Source organism: Triticum urartu, chromosome 5A, assembly GCF_056163025.1.
Source record: "Triticum urartu cultivar PI428250 chromosome 5A, HENAU_Tu73, whole genome shotgun sequence".
In the NCBI taxonomy this organism is placed as follows: Eukaryota; Viridiplantae; Streptophyta; class Magnoliopsida; order Poales; family Poaceae; genus Triticum; species Triticum urartu.
The window spans coordinates 224,207,263-224,224,651 of record NC_141877.1 but is presented as its reverse complement, the minus strand read 5'-3'; positions in this window follow the sequence as shown (position 1 = coordinate 224,224,651).

Here is a 17,389-nt window from a genome sequence, read left to right as displayed (position 1 = left end):
GAGCAAAAGAGAAGACCGCGAGACAAGCACCACCAAGAGGATGCTACGGCTACTACCACCACCACTTCGGCATCTTCGCCAAGTGATATCAAGTCATCTTCGCCTAATTCCCACAAGTACGCCTACATTGACTTCATCAAGTCCAAGGCGACCGCCTACAAGTGAGGCGACACTTCCATCTTCGGAAGCCCCTCAAGGAATATGACCGAGCATGGGAAATTCCCTTCGGTCATGGAGACGAGCTACAAGGTGCAACATCATATGGACCTCTAAAAACAAGACGAAAAAAGGTTGAGCAAGGGCCATCCCCTTCGACCATGGCGGCAAGTATGAACCTTTTCAACAACATGAAGATGACGCACATATTGGACTCATACTCCGAGTCAAGCTACGCGAGCGCACATGAGACCTTGTCTTTGATCTTGGAGGAGAGTGATGTTTTCCCACATCCTACGACATTCATCTTTGGAGGCGTTATGGATGAGGCGGTTGAGCATGGGACTATCCCTTCAACCAAGGAGGCGATAGGAGTTGAGCATGGAGACATTTGTAGCTACATCTCTCCGACACCCATATATCATGAGATGACCCAATTCCCATGTGAGGAGAGCTACCACCACATGAGTGACATGAGTGACTCCACCATATGTGAATTTAAGTGCATTTCCTATGAGAGGATGAGTGTGACCACCACTAGCCCCACACTTGAGAGCATGCCACACATCCTATGTAAGGTTGAGAGCCATTTGAGTGACTCCACTAACCATATGAGTGAGAGCATCTTACCGGGAGTGAGTGAGACACAAGACTTAGTGAGTGAGGTAGTTGAGACGACATGTGAGGCCACTATAATTTCTAACAAGTTACCCTCTACTCCAAGTGTGTTTTCTTCTTTGGTGCTAGGTCTCCTACATGACGACATGCCTACCCTCGACGAGTCCATCCCTCCAATGGGAAAACTGATGGCCATGGTGGAAGACGATGCACCACCCACATGGTTCCATCAAGATTAAGATGAAAACGAGTGAATCTTCGACACCTCACCTATAACACATGAGCGATGTTCCAAAGGTAACATAGGTGATGGTGCTTCTCTTGTCCCACTAGTGGACTATCTTGCAAATGATTGCTTGCATGATGATGATCACCTTATGGATTCACCACATACTATGTCTTCTACATGCTTAGATATGCCACCCATTTATGATGAATATGATGATGAGCATGTTGATTTGCCTAGTTGTGATGCTATGCTCCATAGGATATCATGTGAAAATTATACTGGTCACTTCATGTTTGACAATCCATTAAACTTGTCATATGCTATGAGTGAGATCTCCCATATTGCATCATTTCAATCTCAACATAGTAACTATGCATGCCCCATTAAAATAAATCCTATTTACACTTATGGCATAGATGACGAGATGATCGTCATTGGCTTTTGTTTTTCATGCGATGATATTGCCATGCTTCCTTTACATGATTTGCGCAATTCATCTACTATGCCATGCTGTCGATGTCAAAACCGGCGGATCTCGGGTAGGGGGTCCCGAATTGTGCGTCTAGGCCGGATGGTAACAGGAGGCGAGGGACACGAAGTTTTACCCAGGTTCGGGCCCTCTCGATGGAGGTAAAACCCTACGTCCTGCTTGATTAATATTGATGATATGGGTAGTACAAGAGTAGATCTACCACGAGATCGAGGAGGCTAAACCCTAGAAGCTAGCCTATGGTATGGTTGTTGATGTGTACCTTGTCCTACGGACTAAAACCCTCCGGTTTATATAGACACCGGATAGGGTTAGGGTTACACAAAGTCGGTTACAATGGTAGGAGATCTACATATCCGTATCGCCAAGCTTGCCTTCCACGCCAAGGAAAGTCCCTCCCGGACACGGGACGAAGTCTTCAATCTTGTATCTTCATAGTCCAGGAGTCCGGCTGAAGGTATAGTCCGGCTATCCGAACACCCCCTAATCCAGGACTCCCTCAGTAGCCCCTGAACCAGGCTTCAATGATGACAAGTCCGGTGCGCAGATTGTCTTCGGCTTTGCAAGGCGGGTTCCTCCTCCAAGTACTTCGTAGAAGATTTTGAACACAAAGATAGTGTCCGGCTCTGCAAAATAAGTTTCCACATATTGCCATAGAGAGAATAATATCTACACAAATCTAATCTGCTGACGTATTCCGTAGTGTGACACACCACGACCAAGCCTTTATCCGAGTCGTTTCATTATCCCACCTCAGCGCGTTATGCGAGGCGGTTTCCTTGGCACGTCTTGTTAAAGCAGAGATCGTGTCCCCTTATCCCGGGATTCTCATCAATACGGGCGTGGGTAACCCAACCGCTTCTAGGACTCCTAGATTATAGGCAAGTCCAAACGGACACGGAGAGGACGCTTGATATTCACCCTCTTTATAAAGGGACAAGGCTTTTATTTTTCCCTCCCGTGCTCAATTGAATCCTTCCCCCACCTCAAGCTCAAGCGCCCAAAGTTCAGGTCAGGTGCTCCGAACCTTCAGTCATGTCCGGATCTAGACTTCAAGGCCGATGGGTGCCTTCCTCCGTCACGGAAGAAGACATCAAAAAGTTAAGGGAGGCCAGATATCTGACCGCCGAGATTTTGCATCGGCTGCCTCCCCGAGGGCAGGCCGTCCCTACCCCCGAACCCAACGAGAACGTCGTGTTTGTCTCCCACTTCCTCCGAGGTCTAGGCCTTGCTCTGGATCCTTTCGTCAGGGGTTTGATGTTTTATTACAGGCTAGACTTCCATGATCTAGCTCTGGACTCCTTTCTTCATATCACGACATTTATTGTCGTGTGCGAGGCCTTCCTCCTGGTTACCCCTCACTTTGGCCTATGGCTTAAGACCTTTGAAGTGAAGCCGAAGATGATCGAGGGGCAACATGCAGCGTGTGGAGATGCCTCAATGCGCAAGATGACGGGAGCTCCGTGGCCCAAAGGTTCCATCCCAGAGGTGTCTGAATTGTGGCAACAGGAGTGGTTCTACATCACGGCTCCCAGAAGTGCCAAGTGGGCAGCCGCCCCTGTTTTCCGCTCGGGCCCTCCACCACAACTGATGTCATGGATCAGCGGAGGTCTGAGCTGGGGTCCAGCCAAGGACGTGCCTATACTGCAAAGCCGCATTCGAGATATCTTCAATGGAGATTTCAGTTTGGTTGCGGTAATACAAGTTATGCTGGTTCGTCAAGTCCAGCCTTGCAAACGCCGGCCTCTTCGCCTGTGGGAGTTCAATCCCGAAGGACCGCGTGTCATTCAAAATTTTCTCAGCCTGACGCACGAGGAGATGTACAAGTCATTCTTCGAACCTCAGGTGGAGTGTCCGGAAATTACCGAGGACGTGGGCCTGAGTAGTAACCCCGCCGAACAGGTAAGGTGTCTTCCGGCCGAACATACTATGTCTCCTTTGTTACGAAGTTATTTCTGAGAGTTCGCTTTTCGACCAGGACTGGCTAACAAAGGCAAAGTTGATTCGGTGTTCGGCCCCCCTCCCTGAGGGTTTGGAAAATCCGGTATTGGAAAAGATGCTCCAGGCCGCACCTTGCCCGGATCCCTTGAAGGAAGATATTGTGGAGGATAATATGGGCGGACGCGGGCCCCCAACGCTGCCCATTCTAACCGAGGGAGCGAGCGTCTCCATGAAGGAAGACGACCAGAAGAGGAAAAGGACTGCGCCCGGGGATTTGGAAGCCGAAGCTTCCAAATGGGAGAAGAAGTCTCCCACAGAGGGTCCTACCTTGGGGGGCGCTGTTGCCGCACAAAGTCTGCGGGGGGATCAATTCTCCCGCGAGTCGTAAGTGACCCGAAATACTTGGATAGTACAGATATGCCATCTTTTTCTTCTGAGAAAATAACCACCGCATATATTTTGCAGTTCGGGCCTTAGCCCCTCTCAAATGAGCTCGTCTTCGGGGGATCTTCTTCTAGAGATGATGGAGAGCGGAACGCCTCCTCCAGACTCCTCCGCTTCGGAAGCGGGCGACCCTGAAGTGTCGTCACGGAGGGCCTCTCCGAGTCCCGTGAGGCCAGAAGATAATCCCATTGACCCCCGAAGCTCCCAGTGTCCGGCTCCCGAAGAGAGCAGACAAAAGAGTCCGACACCGTCTAGTGTGCGATCGGATGTTCTGAGGGAGTTGGTGGGGCGAGCGGCCATCTCAAACGAACACCGTGTGTTGATGAATGCGGTGATGGAGAGAATCTCGTCCGCCGAAAGCGGATTGCATGAAGCTTTTATGAGTCTACTGACAGGCTTTGAGGTATGTAAAAGAATGTATGATAGACCTGCACATGCTAGGTGTGCCCTGTGTACATAGTAGCCCCTGAGACTCTGGTTGTCGTCGGAAAAGACAACGAACAGAGGATCATATTCCCAAGTAATAACCATACTGCCTCTATGTTCAGGTGATGGAAGCTCCGGTGGCTATCCGTACTAGCGAGTTTGCCCATTTAGAACGACGGTTGGATGCGGCAGACGCCGACATCGAGCGTGTTAACAAAAGGCTTGACGAGGCACAGGGTAAGTGTCATTATCTCGTAAACGTCACATAGGAGGAGCAGCATGATGCCAGTATCTTTAATATGTTGTGACTGCAGATGGAGCTGCCACTGTTGAAGCCTTCCGGGCAGAACTTGCCCGATCCAAGGAACAAGCGAGGTTGGGTAATGCGGCTGCTTTGAAGGCGGCCGAAGAGTTGCAAGCCGACAAGGCCGCACATGGCGAGAGCCGAGACAAGATGGCCAAGATGGCCATAGAATTAAAAGCCGCCGCCGACCGTTGCCGGGTTCTTGAAAAGGAAAACCAGGCGAAGGCATCGGACCTTGAGAAGGCTGCTACGACGAGAAAAGACCTCCGCTCTGCTATGAGGGCAAAGAAGGAGGAGCTGCGGGAAGCCGGGGATATTGTAGCTGGGAAATCCTTTATGTTGCGGAGGAAGTTCGGAGATCCACGGTATGCCCCTCTGGATCGGCTATGGAGCTCGGAGGATGTGTATATGGATTTGGTGGCGAGCGCTGCCGATGCGGCCAAGTACTTCCAGGGTCAGACGGACCGTGAAGTAGACCAGCTGTTTTGGAGACAATTCCATTCTCCCGAGCGTCCACTTTCATTGACTGACCAATTAGCCGAATGGGCCGAACTAAATAGGTTGTCCGGACTCTCCATGAGGTCTGTTGTGGATCATCTATGGCCAGAAAGGTCAAAACCGAACAGCTATTTCAGCTTGGTGCAGCAGTTTCTTGACGTGGTGCCGCGCATTAATGCAATGAAGAGGTCGGCGTGCATAGAAGGCACACGGATGGCCTTTGCCCGTGTTAAGGCATACTGGGCGGAGATGGATGCTACCAATGTTGCAGCGCAGGATTCGGCCATAGGTCGAAAGGCTGCTGAGCACTACTTTGAAGAAGTTCTTGAGGGTGCCCGTTTGATAGAGACCCAGTGCTCAAAAAATATTATGTTTGAGTGATATGTAATCTCATTGTAAGAGAAATGCTTTTATAAATTTTTATAAGGCTATTTTTATACTTTTTCCTGAAAGTAATATGATGCCTCCTGGGCGGCCGTTTATGTATACATGCGTATAACCTGAAAGATTGCAGTCATCGGCTTCAACCCCCACGCATATAATGCGGAGGTGCTCGCAAAAACACGCGTTCACACTTAACACAACGTCTTGGTCCTATTAAGGAGGTGATAGCGGAGCGAGCGAGGCAACCGGACTATAATGTTTTAGCACTTTCACTTAGCCATAGGAGTTTGACAGTGGGGCTACTAGATAGCCCCTGGTGGCTCCGCACTCTCTTGATTCTGGGGTGCGTACATGCCTGGCCGGAAAACGGCCCTTCGTTAAGGCGGAGGAATTCTAACATTCCCACAAGTCATCGAGTGGTTGACCAGTCTCACGCTATATCATGACAGTCCGTTTTCGGCTTTCTCTACTGAGGTGCTCGTCCGGATGAACCAGGGCACAATCGCAGTAGTTCTCCTGGTGCTACCTTAACCGGTAAAGCGGAACGTAAGGCACCAAAACACAGGAGCCGGGCAAACCCAACATTTGACCAAAGACAATGATTTGGAGCTGATGCATATAGGGCCAAACTCGCGACGCCGAACACTCCCTAAGGTATTCGGTCTTTGTGGTATAAACCGGGCCTAAATAATGGCCTTTGTAAGAAGCCCCTTATGTCCAGGTAGGTGCATTGTTCTGGCGTGGCCACATGCCAAGACGTCAGCATCCTTCAACGGTGGATATGTATCAACAAGAGACAGTAAAAAAGGTTTACGCAGGGTCTTAATCTAAAAAGAATCCTTGGAGCGGGTCCCTGCTGCACGTCTGCGCCTGTGTCTCCATTGTGTCGTATCCTAGACGGGTGTAGCACGATGATCGTGTGTAAAAAAGAGGAAGTTAAGTGAAAAAGTTGTCGTGCAAAAAGATAGTTTTTTTAAAGAAAACTATGTATAATTGAAGATGATAAGAAATTGCCACTTGTCTGCACGCATTGAGCCCCTTGTATTGACAAATAGGGGTGTGACCACTTATTCGGTATAAATAGCGGCGCCGGACTTGATTAGTTATGTCTGAGGTCTTGACGACCTGTTTGGATGCTTTCACTGGTCCGGGCGCCTTTAGTGTGCGGCTGCCAAGGCAGCCGCACTCTCTTCCATGCGCAGAGATCGCTTGATATTTCCGTTCACTGAAATGATGCCATGTGGACCGGGTATCTTGAGTGTGAGGGAGGCGTAGTGTGGTATTGCATTAATGCGAGCGAAAGCTTCGCGTCCGAGCAGTGCTTGATAGCCACTTTGAAACGGAGCGATGTGGAAGGTTAAATGCTCGCGACGGAAGTTATCGGGGGAGCCGAATATAACCTGTAGTAGGAGGGAGCCCGTACAACGAGCCCTGGGCCTGGCGTTACTCCTTTAAAGGTAGTATTTCTATGGAGAATTTGTGTTGGGTCTAACCCCATCCCGCGGATTGTATCCTGATATATTAAGTTTAGGCTGCTGCCGCCGTCCATCAAGACTCGTGTGAAGTGATATCCGCCAATTATTGGGTCTAATACCAGGGCAGCCCATCCTGCGTGTCGGATACTTGCTGAGTAATCGCGATGGTCGAAAGTGATCGGTTGAGACGACCAGTGGCAGGACTTCGCAGTGACAGGCACTTGGGTATATTTTCCTGAGAGTGTCGTGTTGTTTTTTCCCTTGATCATGTGTAACACGTTTACTATTTTGACTTCTGGTGGAAATTTCTTTTGTTCCGCCGTGTCTTGCTTGGGAGGCTCGTCCTCGTCTTCACTTGGTGTATCCTCTCCCTTATGTACGGCGTTGAGCTTGCTGGACTGCTTGAAGACCCAACATTCTCTGTGGGTATGATTAGCAGGTTTACCAGGGGTACTATGGATCTGACATACTTGGTCTAGAATTTTGTTGAGGCTGGATAGTTCATCCCTGGTGCCTTTAGGGGGCGGCTTTTGACCTGGCCGAGAGCTTTTGAATCTGGCATTTACTGCCGTGCCCTTCGTGTTGTCTTCTTTATTCCGGCGTTTGTTATTGCTGTTGCACCGTGATTTCCCGTTTCCATCTCTAACTTCAGATGTACTGGGGTCGCTGGTGCTGCATCTGGCTAGCCAGCTGTCCTCACCTGCGCAAAAGCGGGTCATGAGGTTCGTTAATGCGGCCATCGTTCTTGGCTTATTTTGGCCGAGGTGTCTGGCGAGCCATTCATCACGGACTCTATGCTTGAAAGCTGCCAAGGCTTCGGCGTCCGGACAGTCGACAATCTGGTTCTTTTTAGTAAGAAACCTGTTCCAAAGCTTTCGGGCCGACTCTCCAGGCTGTTGAGTTATATGACTCAAATCATCCGCATCCAGAGGTCGGACATAAGTCCCTTGAAAATTTGCCCGAAAGGCGTCTTCGAGCTCTTCCCAACTTCCAATGGAGCTTTCGAGGAGGCCTTTGAGCCAGTGACGAGCTCGCCCTTTGAGCTTGAGGGGTAGGTACTTGATGGCGTGGAGATCATCTCCTCGAGCCATATGGATATGAAGGATGTAGTCCTCAATCCAGACCCCAGGGTCTGTTGTTCCGTCGTATGCCTCTATGTTTACGGGCTTGAATCCCTCTGGAAATTCGTGGTCCAGTACCTCATTGGTGAAACATAGGGGGTGTGCGGCACCCCTGTAGCTGGGTGTACCGCGTTGTTCGGATGTTTGTTGTGTTGCATTGTATGCTGGGGCGCGCTTGCGTGGTCCATAGATGGATCTGGTTGCGTCGTCCTTTGGGTGCGAGCCCTCGCATGGCTCGCGTATTGTATTGTGAGCGGCGTTGTATGCCGCTCTGTGTTGGTAGAGGGATCGTCTATCCGACCAGGTGGCTGCTTTGATATTTGGTTGTGGGGGTTCTGAGGCCTCCTCATCGAATTCGGGTAGCAGCTTCCGCTTTGGGTAGCTCTTGGAGGGGCGATTGTCGCCGTACCTTGATGCAGTGCTGAGTATTTTACTCCATCTGAATTGGAGTGTGTCTTGTGCGGCCTTGAGCCTTTGCTTCTACTTTTTCAGGCTCCTCGCGGTGGCAACAAGCCTTTTACGGGCAGTCTGCTGCTCCGGGTGTCTGTCCGGCGTTATGTTGTCCGGACCATTATCCTTGATAGGATTTGTTTGTTCAGTTTGATTATCCGGATTGCCGTTGTCCGGCAGCGGTTCACCCTGCTCCAGCGCTGGGTCTGTGTGATCGCTATTTCTGTCGAGGCGGGATTTGGGGCGGCGCTTGCGTCGCCGCTTTGACTGCTTTTCGAGGGAACAAGCCTTCGGTGCGTCCTTCCGCTCCTCGTCGTCATCTTTTGGTGCGTCCACCATGTATACGTCATATGACGAGGTGGCGTTCCAGGGCCCAATAGGCGCTGGTTCTTCATCGTCTCCTTCATCGGCGTCCATACCGTCGATGTCTTCAGAGTCGAAGTCGAGCATGTCGGTTGAATCGTCGACAGTGGCTACAAAGTGGGTGGTGGGTGGGCTTTGAATTTCTTCATCGTCCGCATCCCAATCTCGCTGACCGTAGTCCGGCCAGGGCTCTCCTGATAAAGAGAGAGACTTTAGTGATTTTATAATATCGCCAAAGGGCGAGTGCTGAAAGATGTCCGCGGCAGTAAACTCCATGATCGGCGCCCAATCGGATTCGATTGGCAGAGGCGCGAATGGTTCGGAGTCCGGAGAGGAGTCCGACTCCTTGGAATCATGAGTCTCGTGGAGTGCGGGGCTGGTGTTCGGCTCGATCGCCGTTAGGATCGCAGCCCCCGAGGTGGCGTCCAACCACCCATCCTCGATCGGCATGGTTGGCTCCGAATTAAGGGTCGAAGCCGATGCGGGTGCGGCCTTCAGGGCACTGTTAGGCGGCAGAGCTAGATCATGCTCGTCGTGGCAGTGCGGCGCGCTCGGCAGTGGCTCGAATCCGTCGAAGATCAAGTCCCCGCGGATGTTAGCCGTGTAGTTTAAACTTCCAAATCTGACCTGACGGCCAAGGGCATAGCTTTCGTTCTGCTCCAGATGGCCAAGTGAATTGGCCCGCAGTGCAAAGCCGCCGAAGATAGAGATCTGTCCAGGGAGACAAGTTTCACCCTGGACCGCATCACTATCGATGATCGTGGGAGCCATCAAGCCTGACGGTGATGACACAGAGGAACTCTCAATGAAAGCACCAATGTCGGTGTCAAAACCGGCGGATCTCGGGTAGAGAGTCCCGAACTGTGCGTCTAGGTCGGATGGTAACAGGAGGCGAGGGACACGAAGTTTTACCCAGGTTCGGGCCCTCTCGATGGAGGTAAAACCCTACGTCCTGCTTGATTAATATTGATGATACGGGTAGTACAAGAGTAGATCTACCATGAGATCGAGGAGGCTAAACCCTAGAAGCTAGCCTATGGTATGGTTGTTGATGTGTACGTTGTCCTACGGACTAAAACCCTCCAGTTTATATAGACACCGGATAGGGTTAGGGTTACACAAAGTCGGTTACAATGGTAGGAGATCTACATATCCGTATCGCCAAGCTTTCCTTCCACGCCAAGGACAGTCCCTCCTGGACACGGGACGAAGTCTTCAATCTTGTATCTTCATAGTCCAGGAGTCCGGCTGAAGGTATAGTCCGGCTATCCGAACACCCCCTAATCTAGGACTCCCTCACATGCCATGAACGCATTGTTTTGGATATGCATTGTTTTGGATGTTGTCCATATTCTGCATGTGATGTTTCCACTAATGCTCATGAGGAGACCCCCATAGTTTCCTCATACATATTAGGAGATTTTGATGCATTCCATACTTTGCATGATTCCCATAATTGCATGCACCATATGCATTCCATGAATAACAATGCTCTACATAATTCTCATGATGCATTACACAATTTGATTCTCCATTATGCTATACATAATAACAAACCTCTCCTGATGGATGACATGTTTCTATATCATGCCTCTCATTTATTTGAGCATTCGCTATTTTGTTCTAACCAACACAAGCACGTGCGCATCATAATGGATGATGTGTACATATACCACGCACACACAATTTTCCCTTTGTCTTTGTTTTGTGTAGGTACTCGCGTATACTCGTCAACCTCTCAATCCCAAGAGTTGATGAAACGAGCTCTTGAGAGCAACGACGATTTGGGATCTAGTGGATTGTCCTTACCACCGTTCTCTTCGCGCAACGACTACGCGCATCTCTTCTACTTGGCTCTCACACGGCTATGGGCTATTTACGACTTGTTACCTTATGTCCATTTTACCGTGTTCACTTTGCACGTTATGCCTATTTCTATGTCTTTGCCGTGAAATTGTGACCCTTGTTTGCATTTACCCATGAGCCACCATTTTACTACTATGTGTATTTGCATGCTTGCTGGAGATACATGTTGCTATTGCCATGTTTACCATGTGCCACATGCTATTCTTGATTCTTGTGTTGGGAGAGTCATGATGTCCCTTTCTACTTACATACGGCCTCTCGCCAATACATTGATGATATTTTGCTCATATCTTGCCTTCATGCTTGTGATATGTCTTGTGCATTATTCATGACCACCATTTGGACACATGACATGCTTGACATGATTCCTTCTAGTACGTTGTGTCTTCGCATTACTAGCTTGCTTGACTTGATCGCTATGATTTCTTGCTTTATCGCATCACCCATGTTCCATTCTTACTCGCTTTCTTGGGTTGATAACATACTTATTCATGCCTCTCAGATGATATTTCTTGATCATTGTCTCTTGTGTCCATTAGTTGCCTCTCTCATATCTACTTGTAGTGAGTGCAACCATACTATGCTTATTGATCTTGGATACTTAGACACCTTACTTGTGATGCATTCTTATTTACTTGAGCCTATTGTCTTTGGTTTTAGTTGCATCATATGCTTTCATAACATACCACACCTTGTCCTTTCTTATGATAAGAATGATGAAAACACTTTGGGTATCTTACCACTTGAATGTTTGGTTTTGCATTTTTGCTACCCTCAATTGTTTTTCCGAGTGTTTGTCATGTTCTTTCATTTTGAAGGATTCACAAGGTGATACCATCATGAAACACCTTGGTCATGTGAAGGCATACATGATGCGCAACACCAACATTTTCCACATCCTCATAAAGTTGAACTCATTCCCTTTGAGCCATCTTCAAATATGCATATTGGATGGGTCATTCTTTCACTGTTGTTTCCTTCTTGTTGTCTACATGATACATCTCATGAACGGAGGAGAGACATTAGAGATGGACCCTATGGACCTTCAATTTGAGGAGCGCTCGGACTTACTGGATGCACCTTCGAACCTCCACTCATGCCACGACATCGAGCATTGGTACACCAACACCTCCATATTTGTTGATTGTGCTCACACGTGTCATGCTCGATGGACATATCATACACATGACAAATTGGCATCTTATGCATGGATTGACTCACATTATGATTGCCTTGTTGCATTTTGTCTTTCTATGTCATCCATGATATATGAGCTTGTGCACTTAGCAAATTTGTTGTGATCTTTCTTGATGGCATATTCATACACCATGGTCATATTGCCTACCATCAATTGCATGATAGCTTATTCATATTGAGAATCCATTGCCATATTCATGCCATTGATAAACCGTCTCACTATGACATCATTTTGCACTGTGGTTGCATTGATCATATTCACAACACATTTGTGTGCACAATGAATGATTTTGCTCCCACGAACACTTTGCATATCATTCTATATCATCTTGATAAGCTTCATGCGCTTTGTCATGAACAATATTGCCACACGGACTCATTCTTACATGATGGACACTTTGTGTGTGCTAACCATTGTATTTCCGAGTGTCGTTTGTGTTTGCTCTTTTTGCATGTATACCACTCCGGCGACACCTTGGAGTACTTGGGTTGCGCCATGTCTTCCTCTTCGTCAAACTATAAGTCCGTCCACGACAACCATTTCCATGGTGATGAGGATCATGATCCGAGGTCCAATCTTTCCCAAGGGAGGGGAGATGATGCGGAGCATCCTACTATCATCCCCAGGTACGCTCGAGCATACGCCATTGGAAAGGTGAACCCGCTCCTAAATGCTTCCCCTTTCCATTCATGTCAGACATGGTTGCTAACTCATGCAAAGACACTACATGTGCTTAGGAACCGAGGAGACAACCATGGAGATGCTAGAAGCATAGGACAAGTCCACATGGAAGCGGATCAAGAAGTGCCTCAAGTGGAGTCGCCGCGGAGCTACAGCGGCCGGACACCCGACAGGAGCCCGGACATCCTGCGCCACCAACCAGAAGAAGACCAGACAGAGACGGATGCCAGGAGACTCTACAGCGACCGGACATCCGGCTGACCCCGGACATCTGGCGCCCCGCGACAGGTCGGACATCCAGCACCTGCCCAGAAATCTGGCGCAGGCTATCCAGAGAGCACCGAGACCAGCCCCGCCAGCCCGGACATCCGGCCCGCAAGCCCAGACATCCGGCTCCTCACGAAGGCCCGGACATCTGGCTCTGCCTGTCTCCGCACAGTGAAGGGCCGAGGCCCATGTACCCCTTCGCCCACCTAGACTATATATACTCCTCCTCCTCCCTCTTCTAGGGTCAGCGTTGTGTTAGCTCATATGTGAGATAGAGCTTCGCTCATCCATCCGGATCTACTCCATTGCGAGGGACTGTTACCTCTTCGTAGAAGATCCACCTTGGATTCAAGACCCCTTCATGGGAAGACCTCCTCATAGAGAAGAACCGGTTACCTTTGTATCGTCCTTTGTTGTTCGTGGATCTTGTATCTCTCTTTGTGTTTCGAGGATCTAGCATATGTGTGATTGCTCTTGTTGGTTTGAGTGTTTCTCTTGTGTTTCCCCTCGTGTTTCCCCTTGTGTTCTCTGCGAGATCCTCTCCTTTCGTGAAAGATCGGCCATCTAGTGTTCCACCCTACATCAAGAACTTTTGATAAGTTGAAGAAAAGCGGTAAACGTTGGATCGACGAGTTGCCGGTGGTTCTTTGGTCCCTCCGTACGACACCGAATCGAGCCACCGACCAGACTCCCTTCTCCCTAGTTTACGGGGCAGAAGCGGTGCTCCCCACGGAACTCATATATGGGTCGCCTAGAGTATTTGCCTACGATATGATGATAGAGGCAAAGGTGTCCCGTCTTTCGGTGACATGGTGACTATTGTTTTGGAGGAAGTCGACTTTGATGATCCGACTATGAACGTGCGAGGACATCGCGCCTTAGCACTCGCTAAACCAACTCCGAGAGGTTATTGACCTCGCCGGAGCATGATAAACCTGACCACGAAGGTCTGTTTCCTACACGCAAATGAAGAACAAGCAAAAAACTAAGATCGCAATCTGGATATTGCGAATATAAGAGGAAAGCTTTATTGATCAAGGTGGGGTTCTGTGATGTCTTGGTCTTGTCGTTGAACACAAACAAAGTATGCGAAGTTGCAGCTATGGCGAACTTTTAATCTAAACAAAACCCAAAGTCTAAACGATGCCCTAAGGGCTGTATATATGGAGTAGAGAGGGGGGAATTTCGTGGCCCTTGGAGGAGGGTCTGAAACCAACCCCAACTCTTCTTTCCCTACACATGCGGACTCTAAAAAGTGCCTATAATCAAGTATTTCGAAATTACATGGGCCTGGCCCAAAAATAAGGTGACACAGCACCTAGAATAGCCTCTGGACGAAATTTATGAAGTGGCATCTTGTATATTTCGTCCAAGGCTTCATGCACTCATTATGGTGGCTTCAAAGTCCTGGAATCATCACTTGTAACTCTGTTCTTGTTCCCCTTGCGCATGCCATCATCTCCATGCTTGAACTTGCTCCAAGGTTCATCTTTCTTGTCCAAGCTAGGCCCTTCATTTGTAAGCAAAACAAATGTATCCAATTTAGGCAGCATCATATTCTCATGAACATTAGAATTGTTACCAAGAAACAAAAGTACCTGATAATTCAATTGGCGTGCGCGAGCTCTAGTAATTGGTCCAGTATGTATAGCAGCAAGGGTTGTGGGTGTAACAATGGTATTGATGTCCACATCATCCTCCCCTTCTTGAAATGAAGTCATCCTCGATGAAATCTCATCTTCCTCACCCAAATAAGGCTTCAAATCTGCAATGTTAAAAGTGGGACTAACCCCAAAATCTGCAGGTAGCTCAAGTTTATATGCATTATCATTTATTTTCTCTAACACCTTAAAAGGACCATCAGCACATGGCATTAGCTTTGATTTGCGCAAATTAGGAAATCTATCCTTACGCAAATGTAACCAAATAATATCTCCAGGTGCAAACACAACATGTTTTCTACCCTTATCTCCAGCAAGTTTGTATTTAGCATTCATACGCTCAATGTTTTCCTTAGCTAACTCATGCATTTTTAAAATCAATTCAGCGCGTTCTTTAGCATCAAAATTAACCTTCTCCGAAGATGGAAGAGGCAACAAATCAATAGGTGCACGAGGTAGGAAACCATACACAATTTCAAAAGGGCACATCTTAGTAGTAGAATGCAATGAATGATTATAAGAAAATTCAATATGAACGATTATAAGCAAATTCCTAAGCACATTTTCTTATTATTCTTCAAAACAGCCCTAAGCATAGTAGGCAATGTTCTATTGACTACTTCAGTTTGTCTATCAGTTTGGGGGTGACAAGTAGTACTAAAAAGCTGTTTAGTCCCCAACTTAGCCCATAAACATCTCCAAAAGTGGGTAAGACATTTAGTATCACGATCTGAAACAATAGTATTTGGCACACCATGCAAGCGAATAAGTTCATGAAAGAACAAATCAGCAACATTAACAGCATCATTGCTTTTATGACATGGTATAAAGTGTGCCATTTTCGAGAACCTATCCACGACAACAAATATGCTATCCCTCGGCTTCTTTGTTCGAGGTAAACCTAAAACAAAGTCCATAGATATATCCTCCCAAGGAACACTAGGTACAGGAAAAGGCACATATAAACCATGAGGATTTAGTCGTGACTTAGCTTTTTGGCATGTAGTGCAGCGAGCAACAAAACGCTCAACATCACGTCTCATCTTTGGCCAAAATAAATGTGTAGCAAGTATATCCTCCATCTTCTTCACGCCAAAGTGTCACATTAATCCTCCTCCATGCGCCTCCTGCAACAACAAAAGACGAATGGAGCTAGCTGAAATGCACAACTTGTTAGCACAAAACACAAATCCATCATTAATGCGAACTTGCTCCATGTTCTTCCTTCTTTACAATTTTACATTACATCTTTAAAATCAGCATCATGCACATATTGATCTTTGATGGTCTCCAAACCAAATATTTTGAAGTCAAGTTGTGAAAGCATAGTATAGCGACAACACAATGCATCAACAATAACATTTTCCTTACCCTTCTTGTGTTTAATGACATAAGGGAAAGTCTCAATGAATTCAACAAATTTAGCATGTCTACGATTCAGTTTAGCTTGACTTTTAATATGTTTTCAAAGATTCATGATCAGAATGTATAACAAATTCTTTGGGCCATAAATAATGTTGCCATGTTTCTAAAGTCCGAACAAGAGCATATAATTCTTTATCATATGTAGAATAATTCAGACTAGGCCCACTCAATTTTTCAGAAAAGTATGCAACAGGTTTGCCATCTTGTAATAACACACCTCCTAATCCAATTCCACTAGCATCGCATTCAAGCTCAAAATCAGGAAGTTGGAGTGAAGGAGCATGTGTCAACTTATCTTTCAATACCGTGAAGGCTTCTTCTTGTGCGGTACCCGAAAACAAAAGGCACATCCTTCTTTGTAAGCTCATTGAGAGGTGCAACAATGGTCGTGAAATCTCTCACAAAACGCCTATAGAATCCAGCGAGGCCAAGAAAACTCCTCACTTGTGTCACCATTTTGGGCTGCGGCCAACTCTCAATAGCTTCAATCTTGGCTTTATCAACTTCAATTCCCTGTGGAGTAACAACATAGCCCAGAAAAGATACTTGGTCAGTGTAGAAGGTGCACTTCCCAATGTTACCAAACAAACGTTCACCACGTAGAGAAATAAAAACAAAACGTAAATGTTCCAAATGTTCCTCCAAAGATCTGCTATAAATCAGTATATCATCAAAATAGGCTACCACAAATCGTCCAATGAAAACACGTAAAAGTTTGTTCATTAGTCTCATGAAAGTACTAGGTGCATTAGTTAACCCAAAATGCATGACTAACCACTCATATAAACCAAAATTATTTTTAAATGTTGTTTTCCATTCATCTCCCAATTTCATATGAATTTGATGGTATCCACTACGCAAATCAACTTTGGAGAAAATTGTAGAGCCACTCAATTCATCAAGCATATCATCTAGCCTAGGAATAGGATGACAATAACGAATAGTAATATTATTAATGCCTCTACAATCAACGCACATACGCGACATACCATTCTTTTTAGGCACTAGTATAATAGGAACAGCACAAGGACTAAGAGATTCACGTATGTAACCTTTGTCGAGCAGCTCCTGTACTTGACACATAATCTCCTTCGTATCCTCTGGATTGGTACAGTATGGTGCACTGTTGGGTAGCGATGCACCGGGAATTAAGTCAATTTGATGCTCAATCCCTTGAATAGGTGGTAATCCCGGTGGCACGTCTTGTGGGAAGACGTCAGCGAACTCCTGCAAAATGTTAGTGACAGCAGGGGGCAAAGAGGAAGGCACGTCCTCGAATGAAAATAATGCCTCTTTGCACACAAAAGCATAGCAGACAGATTTGCTGAAATCTAGCTCATCAATATCAGATTTTGTGGCAAGTAAACATGCACTTTTCAATTTAATTTCAGA